Source organism: Acomys minous, assembly GCF_964271855.1.
Source record: "Acomys minous genome assembly, chromosome: 10".
NCBI lineage: Eukaryota > Metazoa > Chordata > Mammalia > Rodentia > Muridae > Acomys > Acomys minous.
The window spans coordinates 11750852-11775458 of record NC_140491.1 but is presented as its reverse complement, the minus strand read 5'-3'; the positions used below and the strand labels follow the sequence as shown (position 1 = coordinate 11775458).

The window sequence follows — 24607 nt, the reverse complement described above, 5'->3', positions numbered from 1 at the left end:
GCTGATAGAGGACTAATATACAAAATACACTTTACTCCTCAAGAAACTAGGTATCAAAAATCCAAATATTCCAATTAAAAATGGGGTACAGATCTAAACAGAGAATTCTCAATAAAGGAATGTCAAATGGCTGGAAAATATTTAAAGAAATGTTCATTATCCTTAGCCATCAAGGAAGTTCAAATCAAATCTACTTTGATACTTCATCTTACACCTGTCAGAATGACTGTGAACAACAATACAGTGGGAGATCATTCTGCGGAGAATGTGGAGCAAGGGAAACACTAAAAATGATGCTGGTAGGAGTGTAAAGTTGGACAGCCATGATAGAAATCAATATGGTGGTTTCTCAGAAAATTGTGAATCAATCTAACTCAAGACTGGCATTGAGCAGAGAGGAATTGAGCTGCTGCCTACACAGAATTGTCACCCCTGCCTCCCGGCCAATGTGATGAAGGAAGGTTCTTTGTAGGACACCAACAGAGAAAAGTAGACAACAACCTGGCCAAAAAAAACCTTAACCTAAAATCTGTCCTGCCTGCAAATAATAAGAAGGCAGTGGTAGCAAGGAACTGTGGGAAAAGTTAACCAATGTCTGATTTGTCTTAAAGGCATGAGAAGGAGACCTCATAGTCCTTGAATAAATGAGAAACAGAGACCAAAGAAAGCAGAGACCTAGGATAAACCCTAACAAGACTGGTCTAAAATAAATAAATAATAGAAAGGTGGAACTTAGGGACATTTGTATGTCGTTGTGGACACCTACTTTAGTGGAAACTTCTTGGAATCTATGAAGGTGATAAATAATAAACAAACAAACAAACAGATTACCATTGATATTCAGCTGTGCCCCCAGACTGATGCCTCATTCAGTCATCATCAGAAAGGCATCCATTAACAGCAGATGGATCTGGGTAGGAGTTTAAAGTTTTACGGTCTGTATTGTCCTTGGCTGGGGCCTTAGTTTGAGCAGGACCCCTGGGCCCAAATCTGCCTATCATAATGTTCTACTTATAGGTTTCTAGGACCCTCTGGACCCTTCTACTTTGCCATTCTCCCATGATTCTCTCATCTAGAGTCCCAATAGGATGTCCTCCCCTCTGTCTCAGTTTCCTGGTAAGTGAAGGCTTTCATGGGACATGACCCTTGGGCTAATATGCAGATATAAGTGAGTATATACCATTTGAGTCTTTCTCCACAGTAGAGTGGAGAGTGAGATATTACTTTCTCACATACTCTGGTGCCTCACCTTTGACCATGTCCCCTGAAGGGGGAGACCTGGTGGCACTCAGAGGAAGGACAGCAGGTTACCAAGAAGAGACTTGATACCCTATGAGCATATACAGGGGGAGGTAATTTCCCTCAGGAACAGTCATAGTGGAGGGGAATAAGGGGAAAATGGGAGGGAGGAAAGAATGGGAGGATACAAGGGATAGGATAACCATTGAAATATAACAAGAATAAATTAATAAAAAAAAGGAAAACAAAACAACAAAAACAAAACAAAACAAAAAAAAAACCAGCAGATGGAAACAGATGCAGAGACACACTGCCAAACATTTTGTGGAGAGGTTGTCTAATTTGGAGGTCTCCATCAAATCTCCCACCTACCCACAGAGCTCAGGGAATCCCGAGTAAGAGAAAGTGAATCGATGGTAAGAACTAGGGAATCCCAAAGACACCAGGAACACGATTCCCGTGAATCAGCGAAGCAAGGTGGGCAATGTCTCACGGAAACTGAAATATTAAGCACAAGGCCTACACTAGAATTGCACCAGATCCTCCGCATATAAATTATATTAATAGGATTTTAATATACTGACTGGGAGAATGAGTGGGTCTTTGACTGTTTTGCTTGCTTTTAGGATGCTTTTTCTTTTCTTTGTTGGGTTGCTGTGTCCAGATTCAATATGATAGGTTTTGCTTATTATTATTATTATACTTTATTTTTTCAAGTTTGGTTGTTATCTCTTAGAAGCCTGTTCCTTTCTCATGAAACACAGAAATGAGCATATCTCCAGGAAGGAGAGGTGGGGAGGAAATAAAAGAAATGGAAAGAGAGAAAACTATAATCAGAATGTTTTATATGAAAAAAAGAATGTTTTAAATAAAAAAGAAAAACACATTTTAAAGATGAAAAGCTACATTAATAAGCTAGAACCAACCCCAGTAAAAATACTAACTCATGTGTATCAACAAATGTTGGTGATATAGGATACTGATATCAAAATACATATTTCAAAAACATATAACTTTTGAATAGCCTTACTACATTATAAACTTAGAAGGTTTTAAATTTATAGATTTTTGGTATGATTTTTAAGTTTAGATATGTCTTATAAACTGAATACATTTTATTACATTTTTCTCCTGTGTGTGTGATATTTTGTATGTGTAGGTGCAAGCAGGTGTACATGCCTGTGCTATGTGCATACAGAGGCAAGAGGAAGGCTCTTTTCTACTTTTAATCAGAGTTTTTCTCTGAAATGGAGCTCTCATGTTTTTTTCCACTATTCTGACAGTCTACAAGCCTCATCTATATTTTTGCTTCTGCTTGCCACATGGCGGGAGTTATAGGTATTTTAGAATCAATACTCTGGTGAAATCTCAAGGCCTTATAGGTGCACAGTAAGTGAAGTGTTCTCAAAAATGAAATAATCTTTGCATCCATCCCACACACAAAATGCTTATATTCAAGCCTAATATATAGATATTTGATATGAACAGATTATTTTGGTCCAAACTATTTGCTTGTCAACTATGTTTGAAATATAAACATTTTAATCCATTATTATCAAATATTATGTGAAACAACATTTGCTGAGTATATAAAACACAACACTGCATGGTGAATATCAGATAATAAATAATAACAGATTTATTTTTATCACCAATGAAAAAATGTTTTAGAGATTAGGACAGTAATGCTTTCACATACCTTTCCTCCATATCAAAATTGTACCTATTTATTTTATCAACCATAGCTATCAATATAACAGGTTTTATGTTTAAACATTTTATTCATTTATGTGACTTTCCAAAATATGTCTAAATGTAATAGTGACTTTTCTATTGCTATGCTAAAGACCATAACCAATGCAATTTAAAGAAACAAACATTTATTTTGACATATGTTTCCTGAAGGTTGGGCTTTATGATGGCATAGTTGAGTTACAGCTTCAGAAGTAGCTGAGAGATCACATCTCAAAACAAAACCATGAAACAAACAGAGTGCACTGGGAGCCATGTCTTTGAAGCATCAAAGCTTAGCCTGAGTGACACACTTTCTTCATAAAAGCTGCATCTCCTATGCCTCCCAAAGCAGGACTAAAAACAGACCTACTGTCTATGAAAGAGTACAATTATATATGAGGTAGTGTGACACATATGCTAAAGGAAAAAAGTGTTTTCTGTTTTGAACAGTGTCAATATTAAAGGAAAAAAACTAATATTGAGAACAACTCAGTTAAAGGCTTTTATCAGGTGAAAGCATCATAAAACAGCCTGAGCCAGAGGAGCCCTGAGAGCTCAGAAGTTGGCATTTCTGAGGGTAAGGCATGAGCAGCTTATGCAGTGCCATTTTTTTCTTCCAGGTTATTACTTCTTTATCTGTAACTGAGACAAAACTTGTGGTTGGTCTGTCTCTTGTCGAAGTTTGTTGGGAAGGTCTTATTTGACAGCTGTCAGAGAAGGCGTTTTGAGAACTATCTTTGAAAGTCTAGTGGATTTCTGTAAACTAACGCAAGTTGGGTGTCAGAAAAGGACGAGGTAACCAGGCAAAAATTGCAAAGGAGAAAATGGAAGCAAGAATGAAACAAGTAAAAAATATCTTGGAAATCTAGGCTCTGTTTTAAAATTAGAGAAGATTGTACTCTAATAAATTTAAATTCCAATAGTATGAACTCTAATGACTTTACTGTGAACTTGGGGAAATACATTAAAACGCTTAATCCTCAATATCCTCATTTGAGAAGAAAGAATAGATGTTATTGCTGTGCACATTTCTACAAATGTTTATTTAGCTGTAAAAGTGTACCCTTGTCATATTCATTCAGATAATTTAAGTTGTGGGATTACAGGGGGAAAAGTCATTATAAAAATTGCAAAATAAAACTACAAGACCAAAAAGAACCCACCCCAAAATCTCCTATTAATTCAAATTGTTCCTTACTCATGAATTTTCTAAAAGATAACCCAATCTTGATGCCAAATAATGAGGTAGGGAGAAATAATACTCTACTAGAGAGTTAATAGTGTTCTTAAAAGAAAAATCAATGACAGTGCAAACACTAACCTTAATTTTGAAGTAGAGTAATACAGAAAAGAATCCAAGTAGTAATTCAGTACTTAGAAATTGTCTTCTGGTCTATAAATGATATCTATCAACTGCAGGGGAGTTATCAATGTAGCTTTAGTGTATTGCCAGGTCTTCATTCCCATCTGAGCATAAAGTTTTGATTTATAAAAACATGCTGTATTTTTATATCATTTGAATATTTTATGCAGCTTGTACTGTAGGTTGACTACAGCAGACATCATTTTCAAATGGAGAAAAATAAAGAGCTGAAACTTTAACAACACTTCCAAAGTTATTCTTTCATTCTCTGATGACATCAGAATTTCTATTCATGCTGACACTTAGCTTTATTTATTATTTATCTATTAGGTATAGCGACATATGAGTATACTGATACAATATATGTTCTTTGCTTTTTTTCTTTTATTTACTTAGCAATTTATGATCGTGTCTATTTTATGTAAGGAAATAATGAAGACAGTAATCTTATAGAGTTAAATAAAAATCACATAATCCCTATGCCTGTAAAGTGTATGTTATAGTGAGGGCAGATATACATAAAACAGTCTGAGATATTAAATAGACTTCTAATCTATACTAAAACCATATCATGATAGCATCATAATGTTCTGATTATGAAGGGAAGATGATAAAGACCTGTCTGAGTTGACAAAGCCAGACTGAGAATTGATATTAAAGAACCAGTTACATGAAGTGTTAAGATATTTGAAATCACAGAAAATAAACTGTTAAGTGGTGCTAATGTAGAAAAAGTATTTGAATAATGGAAGATGGAAGATGACATGAATGAACAATGACTGAGAATGATTCATGTGAATAAAGAAAATGACTAAAAATTGTTAAGGAGATAATAAGTAAGAAATGACAAATCTAAGAAAAACTTATATATAAGTAATATTTGTACAGGAGAAAGTAAAATTTCAATTTATTTTAATATATAAATAACTTATTAGAATACATCTTTTAGATTGAAGGAGTCAGAGGGGTCAAGGACAACGCAAGAAAAACTAAAGAATCAATTAACTGGCGTTCATAAATACTGAACTTCCAAGCAGAGGGCATGAGTGGGATTGACCTAGGCCTTCTGCACATAGGTAAGAGTTGGGTAGCTGGGTCCTAATGTGTGTCTCCTAAAGCAGGGACAGGGACTGTCTGTGCCTACATTGCCTGCCTTTGATCCCTTTTCTCTAACTGAGCAGCCTTGTCTAGCCTCAACAGAAGAAGATATGCCTAGACTTATTGAAATTTCATAATAAGCTGATTTACATCCTTAGGGAGCTTCCTCTTTTCTAAGGAGAAGGGGATGGGGGATGAATAAGGAGTATGGAGAAATTTTAAAACATGAACTTGGCTGCTCTGGCAAGCGATCACATCCAAAGCCCTAGGTCTGTATGATCTAATTGAAATACAGACATGTCCTCAGTGTACACCTTCAATCCCTCTGCCTGGAATTTAGGACACACCTTTAATCCCAAAGAATGATGTCTAATTGAGGGGGAAGTGACAAATCAGAGAAAGATTTGACAGAATGATTCAGAGATAGGGTAAATACCACTCTCAGGAGAACAGACGGGAAAGACAAGCTGCCTAAGAGCAGCACAAAGAATGAGTTGGTGGAGACAAAACAGAACAGAGAAGGAGAGCACAGTACAGGAATACAGGAGAGCTCAGGAGTAGAGTACAGTTCAGTGAAATTCAGTGGAGTGGCAGTTGAACTTATGCAGTTCAGATAGTGGAGCTCAGAGACAGATTTTGTTTTGTTTTGTTTTTTTGGTTTTTTGTTTTTCTGAAGCAGAGCAATTCAGTGAGAAGTGGAGAGGAGCGAATTTCAATCAGTGAGTTTGGAGGTGTTTTGAGCCAGAACAGCTGCGTTGAGCCAGCCAGGGTTCAGAAAGAACTAGAAAGGGGGTAAGTTTATTCAGAAGTAAGTTTCAGAGGCTTACAACATTATAGGCCTAGGATAGCAGTTGGAGGCTGGAAACTAAATCCTCACAGGCCTGCAGTAGATTAGATTGTGCGGAGGATAGAAAAATTCCAGGCCTGGGCCTAGGGACAGTTAGATGGAAATGTTTTGGAATCAGCGCAAGCAATGTATTAGTAAAGCTTGTGTACACTTCTCATCTCATCCCATCATCTGAGAAAATAGAAACCACATTTACAGGAGGTAGGTGAAAAGCAGGGACAGAGAGAAGAGGAAAGAGGGAAGGCCAAGGTGGGATGTAAAGTAAATAACTTAATTAATAATGAAAAGGAACACATCCTTTATGAGGGTACAATATCCACTCATACTGAATGCAGTTAAATGAATTATACTTTACTAGAGCATTGCAAATATAAAGATAATCTAATATTTAAAGATTTTCATTATCCAAAATGTAATTTATTTCCAGACAGGGTTTCTCTGGGTAGCTATGGCTATCCTGGACTTAGTCTGTAGATCAGGCTGGCCTTAAACCCACAGAGTTCCACCTGCCTCTGCCTCCCAAGTCCTGGGATTAAAGGTGTGCACCACAATGCCTAGCCAAAAAGGTAATTTTATATTTACTAAAGATCATCCTCCTTCACCAGAAACATTCATAGCATGGATGTTGGTAGTGTTAAAAAAAATAGTTAAATGATAATGGGAGTAAGCAATCACCATCATAAGTTGAAAAATGAATCTCAGCTATGGAAGATACAAATGAACAAAATGAAAAGTTAAAAATATTATTATATTGAAATATATATACACACATTACAAAGAAACTAAACTCTCACCAATAGTGCATAATGTATACAAGTAGATAAATTCAATGTGTAAAGAGGAAAGTTTCTAGAATAGGGCATGAAATAAATCTGTGGAAGATAACTGTGAAAGCAGAGTTTTATATCAATAATGACTCAGTAGAAAAACAAGGATGTAATGTAGACATGTTTTGTAAAAACAACAACAAAACCAAAAACAACAACAACAACAACAAACAACAAATAAAGGTAGAGGAAGATGAATCTTCTTAGATGGTAGTGGAAATGGCGAAACAATCAAATTTTGCATGATACCTACAAAGTATTTTCAAGCTTATGATGTTGCTTTTCCATTTTAAACCAAGTATAGAAGAAGAGTTGAATCACACGTGCTCCAACAGGTAGGAGACTGAAGAATGGATGCTGACAATAGCAATACCCAGGAGTGTGTAAAATAAATACATTCTTGTTCTTATTTAATAATAAACATCACAAATTTACCCACTAAATATATAGATTTTCTTACAGGGAAATACCTACAGCATTCAGGACATAGCTTATTACTATCTATTTTTTCATATCTAACTTGACTGCATCTGAGGAGTACCGGGCAACTAACAACTAAAGTAAGAACATTGTTAAAATGATGATTAGGTTAATGTAAGTCTATTAGGATAAAGGTTCTATTTCACTGTGCTTTTAAGAAGAGGAAGAAGTTTAAATAGTTAGGATTATTATGTGTGGAGACATCCAGAGGACCCATAGCTTCAAGCCAATTAGACCACAGAATGAATTGATACTGGTGAACCTTTGATTAACCTTGGATTTCTGGCATGCAGAACTGTAAGATTAAAAAAATGTTTCTTCAAGAAAGGTCTACAGTTTTTCTGCTAGCAATCATGATTATAAATTAACATTTTTAAAATTTATTTTGATCAGAGAGGTCTTTAGAAATCCAATCACAACTTTAAAAGTACTAATCAGAAAATAGTATGGTATTTGACAGAAATCCTTTTCTCTAAAATATTTGTCCATTTCTTTTAATTTATTGTAGGAATTATAACATAATCACATTTCTCCTTTACTTTTCCTCCTTCCAAACCTTTCTATATTGATCTCCCTTGGTCTCTTTCAAAAGCAAAGCATATATTTCTATATATAACCAGTTCAGTCTGTATAATATTACTTATTTTGTTTTTTGAACAATAAACCATTCATCTTTCCAAAGTATGGTTGATGAGACTGAACAGTGAGCAACCATATCATATAAATATCTATATTTTCCAAGTTTCTCTCATAAATCATTATCCATAAGTATATGTAACACATACTCTGAAATGCTAGAAAAAGAACACACACCTCTAATTTCAGTACTTTGATACATGAGATCACATTAATTTTGCATGCTTTATGGAATTAGAAATAATGAAAAGAAATAATCAGTAGGTAAGGATAGTATTGGGAAAACCTTTTATAGTTTAGCTATAAAGTAACTTAAACTTACATATGGACATGTACAGACACAAACAGTTTGTATGTAATAATATGTATTTATTTGTATACCATATACTAACTTTCCCTAGTCTAATCTAGGAGATATTGCTTTATGAAACTCAACTAGCTACAGAATAAGAGAACATTTTTCGTATATAATTCCCTTATCTGATTCCCATTTGCCTGGATGTGCTGAATTTCAGTTTCTTTTATCGGAGTCTTGGTCAGAGTACTTAATTATTTATAATTTCCCCCTGAAAATTTGTGATTAAGTCATTTTATCTGACTCTGTTCCTAAAGAGGCCAATATACAATTAATTGTGTTCAGTGATGGATAAATCCATTTTGTTTTCCTTTGAGCCCTATCAACACAGTGGCTGAAATGAAAATGAACCAGAACAGCACTTAGTGAACATGAAACACAGATTAAACAGCCCTTCATATGAAAATGTGAGTTCAAATACAATTATTGTGGAATAAATCAAATAATATGCTTTATAATCATGCGATTGGATTGTACGTGTTTCTCTCACTCAGAGATCAGTGAGTTCTCTAGGAAACAATCCCTAGGAAAGACATTCTAATTCTGAGAAATTTGGTTTAAATCTTAGTGTAGTTCAATAATGAAATGTCAGTGAAGTGAGAAAAAGGACAGAAACACCATGGAATAAAGCATATGTATCTTCTATATGTTCATCACAATATGGGTGTAAGAAAAGCATAAATGCTGAACATAAATTATTAAAGTTATAATAAGGGAGTTAATATTTTCATTCTACAAGTTTATTAATGTACTTCTTTTCATAACATGTTCTCTCAGTAGTGCAATGAGCTAGACAAAAATCTGATGCATTCAAACTAGGCTGTAGGAGAAATAGATGCAACATCAGGAAGTCTATCAGATTATTGAGAAAGTATAGATGCAACACAAAATCTTCCTTGATGAGTATTTGGAATGTCCCTGTTCAAGTCATGGACAATCTTTCCTACCTTGCTGCATCTAAAATTCTGAATGTAAATCAATATCTATCCTATCTCCTTTTTATCAACTTAAAACATGTATCTAGACCTAAAAACATCTTAACTTAGCTTAATTGTAAAACTAAACAATCTGGTCTTTAACCCCATCAAAGATTAGAGAATGAATAAAATTAAGTATCTTAGTAGACAGGAAGTGCAGATTATCAGCTTATAAAATGAGAAAATGACAGAGACAGTTTGGTGCCTGAACAGTCACCCAAAGCTTTCTATAATGTGGAGCATCATCTTCAGCCTTCTGGCCCAATATATCTGACAGACAAATATATGTCAGATCAACAAGCATTATTGCAACATTCTCAAAGTATTCATCAAGGAAGACTTTGTGTTATATCTTTACTTTCTTAAATATCTCATTTTCAAGAGAATGGATTTTAACAACATCTGCATTTTCTGTAAAAAAAAAGTCTGCCTAAAAAGGAAATAAATAAAAATTTAAAATATAAAATGAAAATTTTGTTGACTCCAATAAAGAAAGGAAAATGAAAAGTATGCCCATGGTCTACATACAAAATGTCCTTGGTATGAGGTGTCATCTAACCTTATGTGCTATTCAAAAGATAGTTAAATTGGCTAATCTCAAGTGAACCCCTTGCCCTACCCTTGGAGCCAATGTTCCAATTAAAAGATATATTTTAATATATATACTTCTTTGTATCTTAATGTATGTTAGATGCAACAAGGTATGAAAGATGTTTTCTTCAAGGTTGCCAAATACAAACAGCCAAAGCACTATGAATATAACATTTATATAATTCTTGGTCATTTTGTGGTTCTTTGTGTTGTAGGCAGTTTATTGTATAGATGTGTAATAGTATAATTGTATTTGTAAAAAAGAGAAATAATAAACATTAAAAAATCCTAACCAAAGAAAATGCCTTTTCATAAACCCTTAAGAACTTGCATGTACAAACCAGTGCTTAATTTTAGTGGTCCAATATTCTCTACGTTTACTTTACTATCTAGTCAGTGAGAAACTTTTCATACACAAAAGAAAATACTAGAGTCAAATTGAATGCTTTGTAAATGATGCATATTTTATGAAATAATAAATAAATATAGGCAATTATACTTAACATACTATTAATAACAGTAATTATTTTAATACACTACAAATGTATCAAAAATATTTTGTTTAATAGCACATATTTTATAGAACTTTTTTGCATTAAAATTTAGGTGTCAAAGTTTGCTTAATCGATCTTTTTCAGCATTGTTAGATTTACTTCGTGGAGTGTTTAGTCCTCCTGTGACTTGCGATGCCAGGGTTGCTTGGTTCCCCTTAGGACCTCCTCTTCTTTTGAGAACAGTGAGAGGCGAGAGCGGGGAGGGAATGAGGAAAAGACTAGGAGGATCAAAGGGAGGGGGCTTGCATTGGGATGTAAAGTGATTAAATAAATGAAAATTTAAAAATACTTACTTTACTTTGAGACTTATTTGTAGGTATTTCTTCCTAATGATGTAGTAATTAACATAATAGTTATTATTTTTCAAAATGTCGATTATCAGTTTCTTTTTATTTAACTTATTACTGGTTATTTGCCACTAGTTTCATAATGATAAAGTTCCATATTATAATCAATTAAAATAACTCAACTATTAGTATGTTATATATGATTTTCTTAATTGGCCATGCTAGCTGTGAAATTAGTTCTTTTATAGGCAGGAATTATCTTATTTACTCGATGATACAAGAAAAACAGGTATCATTTGTATTATACCTTACTTTTAATGTGTAGTAATACAGAAAAATGCTTATTTATTAAATGCATAATGTATATAGACTTTAAGATAAATCTGGTTGTTGATAGAAGAAATCTTTTTACACTTAAAATTAAGTGATAATGAGGAATTCTGCATTGCCTCAGCATTTCCTGGTTACTCTATTTTTTTAAGTTCTTCTTATAGTTTTCTAGGACCATCTGGATCCTTTTTTTTCCCATTCTCTGAAACTTCTCTCACCTTGAGTCCCAGTAGGATGTCCTCACAACTATCCCAATCTCCTGGTGAGTGAAGACTTTCATGGGACATGCCTCTTGGGCTACTGTCCAATTATGATTGAGTATGTACCATGTGAGGCCATGGTTAGCTCGGTATGATCATTTCTAGTTCTATCCATTTGTCCACAAATTTCGAGATTTCCTTGTTTTTAATAGCTGAGTAGTATTCCATAGCATAAATGTTTCTTTATCCATTCTATGACTGAGAGACATTTAGGCTGTTTCCAGGTTCTGGCTATTATGAATAAGGCAGGTATGAACATGGTTCATCTTACCAAAGGCAATTTACAGATTCAATGCAATCCCTACCAAAACACCTACAGACTTTTTTAAAGACATTGAAAGATCAATTCTCAACTCCATAGGGAAAAAAATCAGAATAGCAAAAAAAAAAATCTTGTACAATAAAGGATCCTCTGGAGGAATCTCCATACCTGATCTCAAGTTGTACTATAGAGCAACAGTAATCAAAACAGCATGGTACTGACACTGGCTGGCTGATCAATGGAATCGATTTGAAGACCCAGAAATGAATCCACACACATATGGTCACTTGATTTGACAAAGAATCCAATCTATTCAATGGAAACATGATAGCATCTTCAACAAATGGTGCTGGTCTAACTGGATGTCTTCATGTAGAAAAATGCAATTAGATCCATATTTATTACCATGCACAAAACTCAAGTCCAGATGGACTAAAGACCTCAACATAAAACCAGAGACACTAAATCAGTTAGAAGAAAATGTGAAGAGCCTGGAACAGATTGGCACAGGAGACAACTTCCTGAACAGAACACCAAAGCCCAGACCTTAAGGTCAACAATCAATAAATGGGACTTCATGAGGCTGAGAAGCTTCTGTAAGGCAGAAGACACTGTCAACAGAACAAAGCGACAGCCCACAGACTGGGTAAAGTATTTTTTTTTAAGAGGATGAATTGAACATGAGGAATAACATGTAATACTGAGTCTTACATTAATTATATGAGTCCGCCTCCACATTCCTGGGCAACCACACACAATCCTGAACACACACACATGGACACAAAGGCACACATATATAGTAATCTTATTTTAATTTTAATGTAAGTAGAAGTTGTGCAGTGTGCTAAACACAGCCTCTGAATTCACTCAGACTCAACAAGACTCATTTCTAATAATCTTGGCAATAATTATAGTTTTAAAATGTAAGTAGAAATTTATATGAATAAATATTAACTTCAAAGTGCTTTTAAAATGCCTCAAAAAAAGTTCACTAAAATAGAGCATAGATGTGGAGTATAGGAGATTTGCCATTCATTCTAAACATAAACATTAGGAGACATTTTGGCTAATTATAAAAGTGAGAAATATTAAGCTTTTATCTAAATAAGTTCACCTTATTGTCTTAAACACATAAGCTGGGATATAATTTTCAATAGAGGATCTTGAAAAACAAAAAAAAATTTGTTTAGCCCTTTGCTTGATCTTCATAAGGGTCTGAGAAGCTTTGAAATCTAGCGATGCTTGTGTCTCAGCATCAAAGTCTTACTTCACTGGTCTAAGTTGGCCACGTTCCTACTGGTTTAAAATACTTACTTGTTGATTTTAACTCACAGTCACAGTTAAGAGCAGTGCTGTAGAATAAAAACAAAGTGGTGTATAAAGCAAGCTATTCTCATGTCACTTTGTAAATGTTGATTGCTCTAGTTCATAAAATATAATGATTTGATTTGATGTTTAACTAAAAATTCATACAGTGTGTAGGTTTTTAAATTTCTATATTATTGAGGATACACTCATTATAAAATTATTTCATCTTATATTAGACAAGAGTTTCTAATATGTTTGGTCTAATTATACTTAATATTTAATCTTTAACATTATTTTTAAATTTTCTAAGTTGAATAAGCTTTGCTTATTAGAAATAAAATAGACACCGAAGTAAATATTGAGAATATAATAACACCAGCCGATCAAATAGGATTAAATTTTATGTACCATTTATGCTTCTTATTTTGCATATTTGGTAAGAAATTTAAATGAGGATATGGTTTGCCAAGCACAAACTCCCTGTACCATTTTGTATAGAAGAGTACCGAGGAAAAGAATAGATTCAACTAATTGTGTTGGAGTAAAAGAACAAAGTGAATGTTTGTACAACATACTTTGTCTCTCATTCCATTTTCATTTCACTCTACCTTTTCTTGCTAAAACTTATAGTATTCTGAGATGAAGACCAAATGTCTGTTATTTGAATGTATTTAGCTTAGTGTCTCATCATGGTGCATTTTACATGAAGTATTTTAACAATTAAAGTTTCAATGGGTGATTTCATAAATTTATGTACTACATTATCATTTTATGTATATTTTAATTTACAACCTGAATTAGTAGCTTATATTATTGTCATTAAGAAAAATAGAAAAAAATACCAGCAATTATAAACAGTATGAGTTGATGTAAGCATTTCTGTTAGCCTTGAAGCAGTTCTGATAGTTTTATTGTCTTAATCAACTTAGTCAACTCTCTTTATTGCTCTTTGGAGGTGGTAGTTTTGAACACATGCTGGGCATTAGTTCACTGGTGCCAAATTAAAAATGATAATTCTCAAGCGTGAAATAACTGCACGGACTAATGACCAAATATCTGTATAATGTGAGCTAGTGTTACAGCAGGTGGCCAAACAATTAGACAGCATAATATAATATATCCCTAAAGTAAAGAGAAAATAAAAATATTCTTACACAACCAAAGCAAACAAATTAGGCTCAAAATAAAAAGTACAGAATAAATATGTGCTAAGGTCTCATATGTTGTTTAAATAGTAAATATAAGCACTTTTATAGATACTTCATTTCATAGGTGTTGATATACTATCCATTTATTGTGTACCTATGATGAAATATAAGTACTAGATTACATCACGTTGATGAACTGACAGCAGTTTTCTTATGAATATTAACTTTTAGCAAATATACCTTTTGCAAGAAAATGCCTCACAATAAAAAATAATTGTGGGAAATAATGTATTCCATGAGTTACCTGGGATGTAGGCAAAGCATAAATTATTTCTCATTATAAACCTTGACTTTGAAATTTTCTTGAGTATTAAGAACTCTGGTGCCCTAATTTTTTTTACCACATCTCCTGGAGGGGGAGACCTGGTGGCACTCAGAGGAAGGACAGCAGGTTACCAAGAAGAGACTGGATACCCTATGAGCATATACAGGGGGAGGAAGTCACCCTCAGTCACAGACATAAGGGAGGGGAGTAGGGGGGGAAGTGGAAGGGATGGAGGAATGGGAGGAAACAAGGGATGGGCTAACAATTTATATGTAATATGAATAAATTAATAAAATATTTTTAAAAAGAATATTATCATTAATAATTTTTATGTCATACAGAGAAGTTATTTTTAAAAAATAAGTTATTTAATAAAGAGAAGTAAGTGTAACAGCAATCTTCTGTGTTGCTCTAGGTAAGATTTTGCAGAGAAAAATGACCAAATGCCATTTTAAACTACCATACTCTAGTTGCATAACTTCCTAAGAAGTGGCAAAGACATTAAAGACAAGAAAGAAATGGCTACAGTGTATAAGTGAACTAGGGTGATAAGCATGGCATAAAGAGACATTGTGTATTAGAATTAGAAATAGTATGATTTACAATCTTGCTTCTGAAAATTTCCAATGGCAATCAGCCTTGACAGAGCCCAGAACTTAGAAGTTTACACATTCCAATTCTCCAAATATACATTATTAAGATATGTAATTTTCATAATTCCTCAGTAATCTTAATGAATATGTCAATCATGTTAAATTTAAGATAATAGATGAAGTTGGTACAGAAATATATATATATCAATAGGTTGGTACATAAATCAGAATAATAAATATTAATAATCACAAAAATAGAAATACATTTAAAGATCACAGTAAATAGATTTGGCAGACAATAAAACCATTTGAAATAAATAAAGTGGAAAGGAGTATAGTGGATGTAAACATGTTTTTGCTTTGATCCACAGTATGGGATATGAAACAGACTTGTGTGAGGCTGTGCAGTGTGTGGTGTTTTCTGGAAACAGATTTGTGAGCAAACACATGATGTTTGTCCACTAGAAAACGAACTGCCTCTTGTGGTGGCCATGGTCTTTGTCAACTGATAAACATTCTAGTGCACACTCTGAGAGGACACATATATATGTGTCATATATATCAACTTAAAACATCTACTTAGACCTAAAAACATCTTGTTCAAAAAATATTCTCTCAGAAAATGGTTATAAATGCAGTGTCCTAACAGTCATTGTGCTGAAAAAGCAGTCACCATGGGGCACCCATAGTACCCTCTTCAAGGCTCAGCATACATTGCAGTTAAGGTGAAATAAAAGAAGAGACACAGATAAGGCAGATACATGTCTCAATAAGATGACTTCTGGACATGAATTAATATTTGTATTCATTAGTTTACTATAATGTGATTACTTGAATAAGAACAGATTTTAGACTTGGTTAGAGAAGCTCATTTTACAGTGAATTTCAATCAGTGTTACAGACACTTGTTACTGAGCAAATGGTGAAAATAAGTTACGGGAACTGCTGATTCATACATGAGAAAATTTTATCATCCTTGTGCATGTATCCTATATCCCATGACCATGATATTGCTCAGGGTTTACTCAGAGAGTGAATATAAAAAGAATATTAGATCCTTAAGTTTGGCAAAATGGCTGTGAAAAACTGTCTTCTGTTCATGACACTGCCACTGAAGTTGTTAACTCACAATCACTTTGTTTGCATGCACAAGATGTATACAAGCTCAACTTATTCAAAATTACAGCATATATGGGGTAGGTATTCATAAAACCTCACTGCTACCAAGTAGTTAATGGCAATTGATAGATTATAAAGGAAAAAATGTTTCTTTTGCTATTTAGGTTATGTTAGCTTGTCCATGTGCCATAAGATGTCCGAATATGTGAATATGTGAATATGTAGCCAATAGTCAGCAGACATTGTGTGTTATTTAAAAAATAGCAAATAGCAAAGAAGAAGACATGAAGTTAGAATGTGGAGTGTAGAGAGGGCTCAGAGGTGGTTGGAGAGAATAAGAGGGAGATATGGTAACTGGTCATTGTATGCATGTATTTAATTCTCAAAGAAAATAATAAAAAACAGAAAATCCATGGTTATGCATTCATAAAGCATAATATGGCACTTAAGTTATTTCTTTAATTGATAAATCAATGGTAGGAAAAAACAAATGTAGATGAGGAGAGAAATGATTAATCTGTTCATTTTGCCACTAAAAGATAATTGCATGGATTGCTTAAAAAATAAATTTGGAAACTGGGAAGTCAAAGATGCCAGAGCAGACATGTTCTGTCGAGTGTTCTCCTTGAGACAGATCCTGCCTAGATCAGCACCAAGCTGCATATTGCTTCCATGAATAAGGAAAAGAGAAAGTTCAAGTGCTCTGGTGTTTCCCCTCAGCAGAACAGGGACTACAAGCCAGGCTTTCTCGCAGCTCTTTCACTTATTAGTTTTAACCAGTATTAGAAAAAGATACTTTAAGGAAGGAAATGCCTTGTCTTTTTTCCTTTCTTAAGGTTTCTGAAAGTTCAGCCCAAGGTTGGATGGACATCAAGTTTGGATCTGAGGTTCTGAGATGAAGCAGGTAATCTTGGTGGCAAGAAAGCATATCAGAAGACCTTGGTTACCTTCCTGCAGTCAGGAAATGTGAGACACAGGAATAGCCCAGGAGGGGCCAAGACATACCCTTTAAAAGGTACACTTCTGAAACGCACTGTAGGTGAGGAAGACACATGTTCAAAGCTTTCATGATATTTAAGAAAACACTTGAAAGTCATGAGTCCACCTTTTCATAAACTATTGATTAGGTAAAAGCCCTTTGATACATGCGCCACTTCAAGACTGTGTGAAGATTGTGATCAAGTCTTAATCACACGAGCCTTTTGGAAATAATCCTGTTCACTTATCAAAAGGTGATCAAGGGAAAAAAATCTCTTAAAATTTTTGTTTTCACATATCTTCAGGCTTATATTTCTCCTGCTGTATTACTTAAAAATTACTCATTACGTTAAAATATTTTGTGTTACTTTTTATGGTTTCAGTTTGTCATAGAAGAAACATGTTTTTTTCAGCTTCTATCTTCCACAAAAGAGTCAGAGTGGGCCACATCTTTACATGCAACTGAATATCTGTATTCATTACTGTAAGGAATTAACTAGCATTTCTTTCATAATGTACATGCTATTCAGTGTACTTTGGCCAATATGCGAGCAAAAATGTTGTTAATCATATTGTACTACTGTTGAAGAGAACATAATTCTTCATATTTTAATTCCAAGTAAAATCGTTTAATGCTTTGTTTGTATTAAATAATTTATTCTAGTACTGTCAGTATTTCCTAACCATGTCCGGCTAATGCTTCTGGAAACTCTTCAGCATCTGTTTTGATACCTTAAAGTTTCTGTGGGCACTTGAAAACTCTCAAATCTGCACAAGGTCCTTTTTGCTAAGGGTAACTAACACTGAGCATGTAGGACAGAGGTGTTCAGTTATATTTGCACACAAATGTTAGAAGGAAGCCTGAGGCGATATGAATAGGAGCTCTTCAAACTTCAAAGGATCTCTGAAGGATTCTTGCTCAGCTCTTGCCATCCTGAATTGGCTTATGCTTGGGGAGCAATTAAAATTAAATAGCCTCTGAGAAGCAAAAAGGAAAAGGCTCCAGTTCTGAGGATGAACATACTGGATCACAGTAGTAGCAATGGGGAAATCTTAAGAAACAGCAAAATAGCAGCAGAGAGGAGGGACATGACATTTTGAATTCAGAGTAAGTATTTTTCAGGCAACATTAATTAATCCTTCCAGAGAGTTAAGCTGTTGCTATATTTATCAACATCAGTGGAGAGCACTGTAAAGAAATCTCCTAGCCAACACAAAATTGAAAGCTATACATGCACACACAAACTACAACAAACTCGTACTTTTGTGAGGTTATCGATATACAGTTGGCATGAGCGATCAATAACATCCACAGGTCATCTATGTTTACACTGCCCTAAAATAGGCAACCTCATTTTTATTTGGCTTAAGCTAAAATATAGAATAATGCTTGCTTAAAATTAAAAATCAGCAATACCGTTGAGGACTCAAGTCACCCAAATGAATGTGTGTTTTTGCGGACCTACCTTACAGAAACACACACCACTCATACAAATATAGCGAACGCGCACGAACACACACACACACACACACACACACACACACACACACACACACACACACACACCACCACCAGTTCATGCACCTTAGTATCAGGTGTAATGGGTAATGGTTAATTAAAATCCTATCATGATTTTCCTATTTATCTTCTCTGAAAGACTTTATTATTTAGGGAACTTTTCATGATAAAGTTAACACTCTAAATAGATTCATTGTTAATGGAAACTCATGTCTAATTGATTATTTTATCAAAAAACAGTAACAGATAATTGTTTATGCTTTAAGATTCTTGAAAATGCTTGCTGAATATTTACATTTTCTACATTTCATCATGACCCATATCTAATACAAATCAAGCACTTGGTTTGGAAAAGGGGTTACAAAATGTAAAAACCACCTGTAGAATTTACATTTATCCCTTACCACTCTAAAATGAGTTATTTGTTTTGTTGTTGTTGTTGTTGTGTTTTTTCTTTCTTTTTTTTTTTTTTTAGGACCGGGCACAGTGGAGCATGCCTATAATCCCAACACTCTGAAGGCAGAGGCAGGCGGATCGCTGTCCACCCTGGTCTACAAGGTGAGTCCAGGACAGGCAAGACTACACAGATACACCTTGTCTTGAAAAACAAAGCAAAAAAATGAAAATAGATTACTATTTCATACAATACATACTGAATGCAGTTTCCCCAATCTCCATTTCTCCCAGCTTCTGCCACCCAACCTTCCCTCTGTGCCAGATCTATTCTATTTTCCTTGGAGCAGTCTTCCAAGACAAGACAGACAAATAGGACAAGACTAAACAACTTAATAGGGAGTTTAAAAACTCAAGAGTAGGCAAAAGAAACAGTGAGAGGCCCACTACCTCTGTTTAAAAGATATTAATTTAATTTATTCACATTACATCCTGATTATCTTAAATTCTCATTCTTACGCTCCTTCCCTCTTCTGCCCATTCCCTCTCCTAGATCTCCGATGGTGTGGGGAGGAGGGCTGCTCCCTCACTGTGTGGCCACAGCCTACCAGGTCTCATCAGCATAGCCTGTGTCTTGTTCCTCAAGGCCATCCTGCCAAGGGGCACTGACCAAATCGTGGGCCCCAGAGTGCATGTCAGAGGTTCAGCAAAAGCCCTCCAAGCCCCAACCCCCAGCTTCTGCATCTTGGAGAAGGAGCTGTCCATTGGCTACATCTGAACAAGGAGTCTATGTTCTCTGCATGCATTGTCCTTATTTGGTGCATCAGTTTGTGCAGCCCCCCTGTGTGCAGATCCAATAGCCATGATTGTCTCTCTGTGGAACTCCTGACCCCTCTGGGTTCTTCCATGCTCCCTCCACTCTTTCATACAACTCCTAGCTATCCACTCATATGGTGGCTGTGAGTCCCAGTATCTGGAGTCTCTCAGAGGACATCTGTTGAGAGTTCCACAAAAGCACCTAGTTAACTGCCATAACATGTTCATGGAAGACCTGGTGTAGACACATGCAGGCGCTGTGCTTCAGTTTCTGTGAGCCCATGCAATCCTCACTTAGTTGATGCAGTGGGCCATGTTCTCCAAGGTACTCTAAAATGCTTTTACAATATACCCTTCCTCACCAGGGTAAGAAACCAAGAAGAGACTTGATACCCTATGAGCATATACAGGGGGAGGAAGTTCCCCTCAGTCAGTCATAGGGGAGGGGAGTAAGGGGAAAATGGGAGGGAGGGAGGAATGGGAGGATACAAGGGAGGGGATAACCATTGAGATGCAATATGAATAAATTTATAAAATAAAAATTAAAAAAAGAAACAGATTCAGCTTCAAATGAAGACTTTGAGATCATAGTATATCCTTTGGCCAGAGTCTTATTCCCAGAAAAGTTGGTTTACCCAGAGAAAAAATGAATAGCATGGTCAGAGGAGAGAGGCTGGGTTAGTTAATGTACTCTGAGATCCGTGGGCTGTTTACTCTTTAAGAAAACAAGCCAATTATTTAGAGAAACTTAAACTCGTACATACCAATGAAACCCTTGTGGAACATACTCTTCAGTGTCATAATTTAGATTTTCCTAGTATGCCTGGAGTTTGAACATTATTTAAAAGGTGACATCATATCAGCCATCATTGGTCTTATTCAGAAAGAAAACAAGGTTGGACTCAGAGATGTCTCACTTTTCCTTTATTTTTCTTTCTTAGGTTTGGAGAAAGGGGTTAAAAGGAATATAGAAATATATAAGGATGATAATAACAAAAGTAGATTATTGAATCTACTCCTCAACTTAAAGCCTGAATTATTACTTACAATTTAATTTTTTAAACTTTTTTTTTGAGACAGGGTTTCTCTGTGTAGCCTTGGATGTCCTGGACTCGCTTTGTAGACCAGGCTGGCCTCGAACTCACAGTGATCTGCCTGTGTCTGCCTCCCAAGTGCTGGGATTAAAGGTGCGCTCCACCACGCCCGGCCTCACGATTTTATTTTTAATTCAGTGGTATAGAATTTTGTTTATTGATGCAAAATAAGTTTAATTGTGATAAATTGGAATAGAGTTCAAATTTAAGATTATTCCTTACATATTGATACATATATATTATAATATGAAATATTGTACCCACACAACTCACCTATAATACAAGGTTTACTTCCAATACTTTGAAAGTGTTATTGCAGGCTGCTTAGGATAATTAAGTAATACAAGTTTATTGTTAGTTTACCAAATTATGGTCTTATCAATTACTAGTCTATTTTTATCACAAAAATACACATCTTACGTGTAACGGATAGATAAGATTCTATAGATACATAAGGTAAAATAGATTAGGTCTTCCAAAACCCCAAGAGCCCACAGAATATGGCATTTAAAGATGTATTTATTATCTTAAAGATCACTTGACAATAGAAAGATAAACTCTTGGCTGTCACAGACATGAGGATAACTATTCCTACTTTAATGTATAGACAAAGAATGCAGATTTGTGTAAGTAATGTCTGGTAGAACCACATAATTAATATTGAATCAACTGTTGAATAAAATTTGAATATATCTATGGGTTAAATAGTAGCATTATATATTGGCCAGTTTAGTCTACAATTGCATAAATAAATTTAGCTATAGTTGCCTAATGGTTATATTTTCTTAATATTCAATGAATTTCACTGAAATCAGGCACAAAACAAGGCTGTCACCCTCCTTTCTCTCTGTATCTCTTCAATATAGTACTTGAAGTTATAGTTAGAGTGATAACTAAAGTAGATCAAGGGATATAAATTAGAAAGGAAGAAGTAAAAGTATCACTATTTACAGAAGACATGATAGTATTGACCCCATTATTGACCCCAAAAATTCTACCAAGGAACTCCTATAGCTGACAACCACATTTAGCAAGTGGCTGGATACAAAATCAGCTCAATGTACAGCTCATTATCCACAGGGGGTGGAAGCAGGGTCGGGGAGGGGAGTGGAGGACTGCCTCTGAGAATATCTCTGGTGCCCAGGACTTGATAACTCCCCCTTGGCAGACAGGTACTGTGGGAACACAAAGGAGGGTGATGCAGATTGTCCATATGAGAACTGATAAGTTGTGCTCAGACAGTGGAAGAGGAGGACCACACCTGTCAGAGGTCTAGGGGAGAGGAATGGATTGGAGGATGGGGGAAATAGGAAGATAAGAGTGAGGGATAAAAATCTAGACATGTGAATAAATTATAATATATAAGAAAAAATAAAACAAAAAACCAGTAGCCCTCCTGCATACAAATGACAAATATCTTTATATAATTACTTTTCCTATTTTCAGTATTTGTCATTTTCTTGTATGAATGGATTAAACAAATGCATATACTTGAGAAAATAGTCAATATATGAAATTTATTCTATATTCTTGATCATGCAATTATGCACACTCTCAATCACCATAAATAAATATTTAATTTTCCAAAATTGTCTATGCACAGGAGATGGTATGTGCAATCCTTGACGTCTGTTAAAAAACACAAGATTTTTTTCTTTTAATTTTCTAGTTACTTGTCATGCCATTTCAGCCATTTAATTTTATTCCTGATAGTGACTTGGGTAACATATTTTCAATCTTGTCTATGTCTGCTCTACCCTTGAAATATACAATCGTCTTACACTGTCAGCTTTACCTCTGCTTTTGAAATGCATAGAGCCTGGGTATCTGTGAACAAGTCAACATCTGTCATTCTTCTTCCTCACAAGACAGTGATACTGCTCAGGGGAGGTGCTGACACTGCTGCTCTGAGTTTTTATCTCTCTGGAAGGAAGCCACTAACAGTTAAGAGCTATGCTGGGTTCTACTTGCTTGTCAGCTTGTCACATGCTATTCCTTGGCTGTATATTTTGTGATTATGTTTTCGTAATTTTCTGCCAATTGTATTAGAGAGTCTTTCTCCACAGTGACAGTGTCTGTTTCACAATACTTTTAACCATAGATCTGAATTTGAGAATAGGTCATGAAGAATTGTAGAGGATCCTGTCCAATATTGTGATGTACAATTCTCATGGGTGTCAGGAGCTCCATCATATAACACAAAATCATACCAGACTTTCTTCCGCATGTTCAAATTACAAAGCTACACATTCTTTTTCTATGATGGGTGTTAAAGAGCTATTATGAAATGCTTTCCAAACAATTGTCTGTAATAAGCAGCTATGCTTCAATGAACTGGTTGGAGTGGTGTCAAGTGGCATAAATTAGAATAAAATTGAAATAGTCATACGAAGAGCCAGCTTTCTGAGTGTGTAACTAATACCTCTAAGGAAATAGAAGCCAAGGGTGTACATATTTTCAACCAGGCACCCTTGGATTTACTCACTGTCTGTTGTTATTTCTCCATTTTCATTTCTGATTATGCTGATTTGATTACTCTCCCTTTGCCTTTCAGTTAGTTTGGCTAAGTGTTTGTCTATCATATTGATTTTCTCAAAGAATCAGCTCTTGGTTTTGTTGATTCTTTTAATCATTTTCTATTTTGTTTGTTTCTATTGTATTCATTTCAGCTCTGGGTTTGATGATTTCCAGCTGTCTACTCCTCTTAGGTGAGTCTGCTTCTTTTTGGTTCCTATTATGTTGATGTTGGTAGTGGTAGAGAGTGTGTATGAGCTTCCTTTCTTTTGTGTTTGTGTTTGTGGGGTTATTCATTTCTTTTGTTTCTCTGAGTAAACTTGTCCTCCTTGGGTTGAAGCTTTCCTTCTAGTATCTTCTGTAGAGCTGGATTTGTGGTTAGGTACTCTTTGAACTTGGTTTTGTCATGGAATATCTTGTTTTCTCCATCTTTGGTGATTGAGAGCTTTGCTGGGTATAGTAGAATGGGTTGGCATCTGTGCTTTCTTAGTGTCTGCATGACTTATGTCCAGGCCCTTCTGGCTTTCATAGTCTCTGTTGAGAAGTCAGGTGTAAGTCGGATAGGTTTGCCTTTATATGTGACTTGACCTTTTTCTCTTGCAGCTTTTAATATCCTTTGTTCTGTACACTTAGTGTTTTGACTATTATGTGTCAGAATGATTTGCTTTTCTAGTCCAATCTATTTGGAGTTCTGTAGGCTTCTTGTATATTTATGATCATTTCTTTCTTTAGGTTCGGGAAGTTTTCTTCCATGACTTTGTTGAAAATATTTTCTGGGCCTTGCAGTTGGTAATCTTTTCTTCTATCCCCATGATTCTTAGGTTTGGTCTTTGCATAGTGTCCCAGATTTCGTGGATATTCTGTTTCAAGAGCTTTTAAGATCTAGCATTTTCTTTGACTGCTATATCCATTTATTCAGTCATATCTTCTATCTATATATTCTTTTTTTCTTCTCTTAAA

At 34.9% G+C, this 24607-nt stretch overlaps 1 pseudogene across 1 annotated transcript in view; it reads right to left on the bottom strand.

Annotated features, from left to right (window-relative positions):
- Positions 1-24607, bottom strand: part of LOC311606507 (DNA-directed RNA polymerase II subunit GRINL1A-like) — a 109167-nt pseudogene that overhangs the window by 83206 nt on the left and 1354 nt on the right. The window lies entirely within an intron of this gene.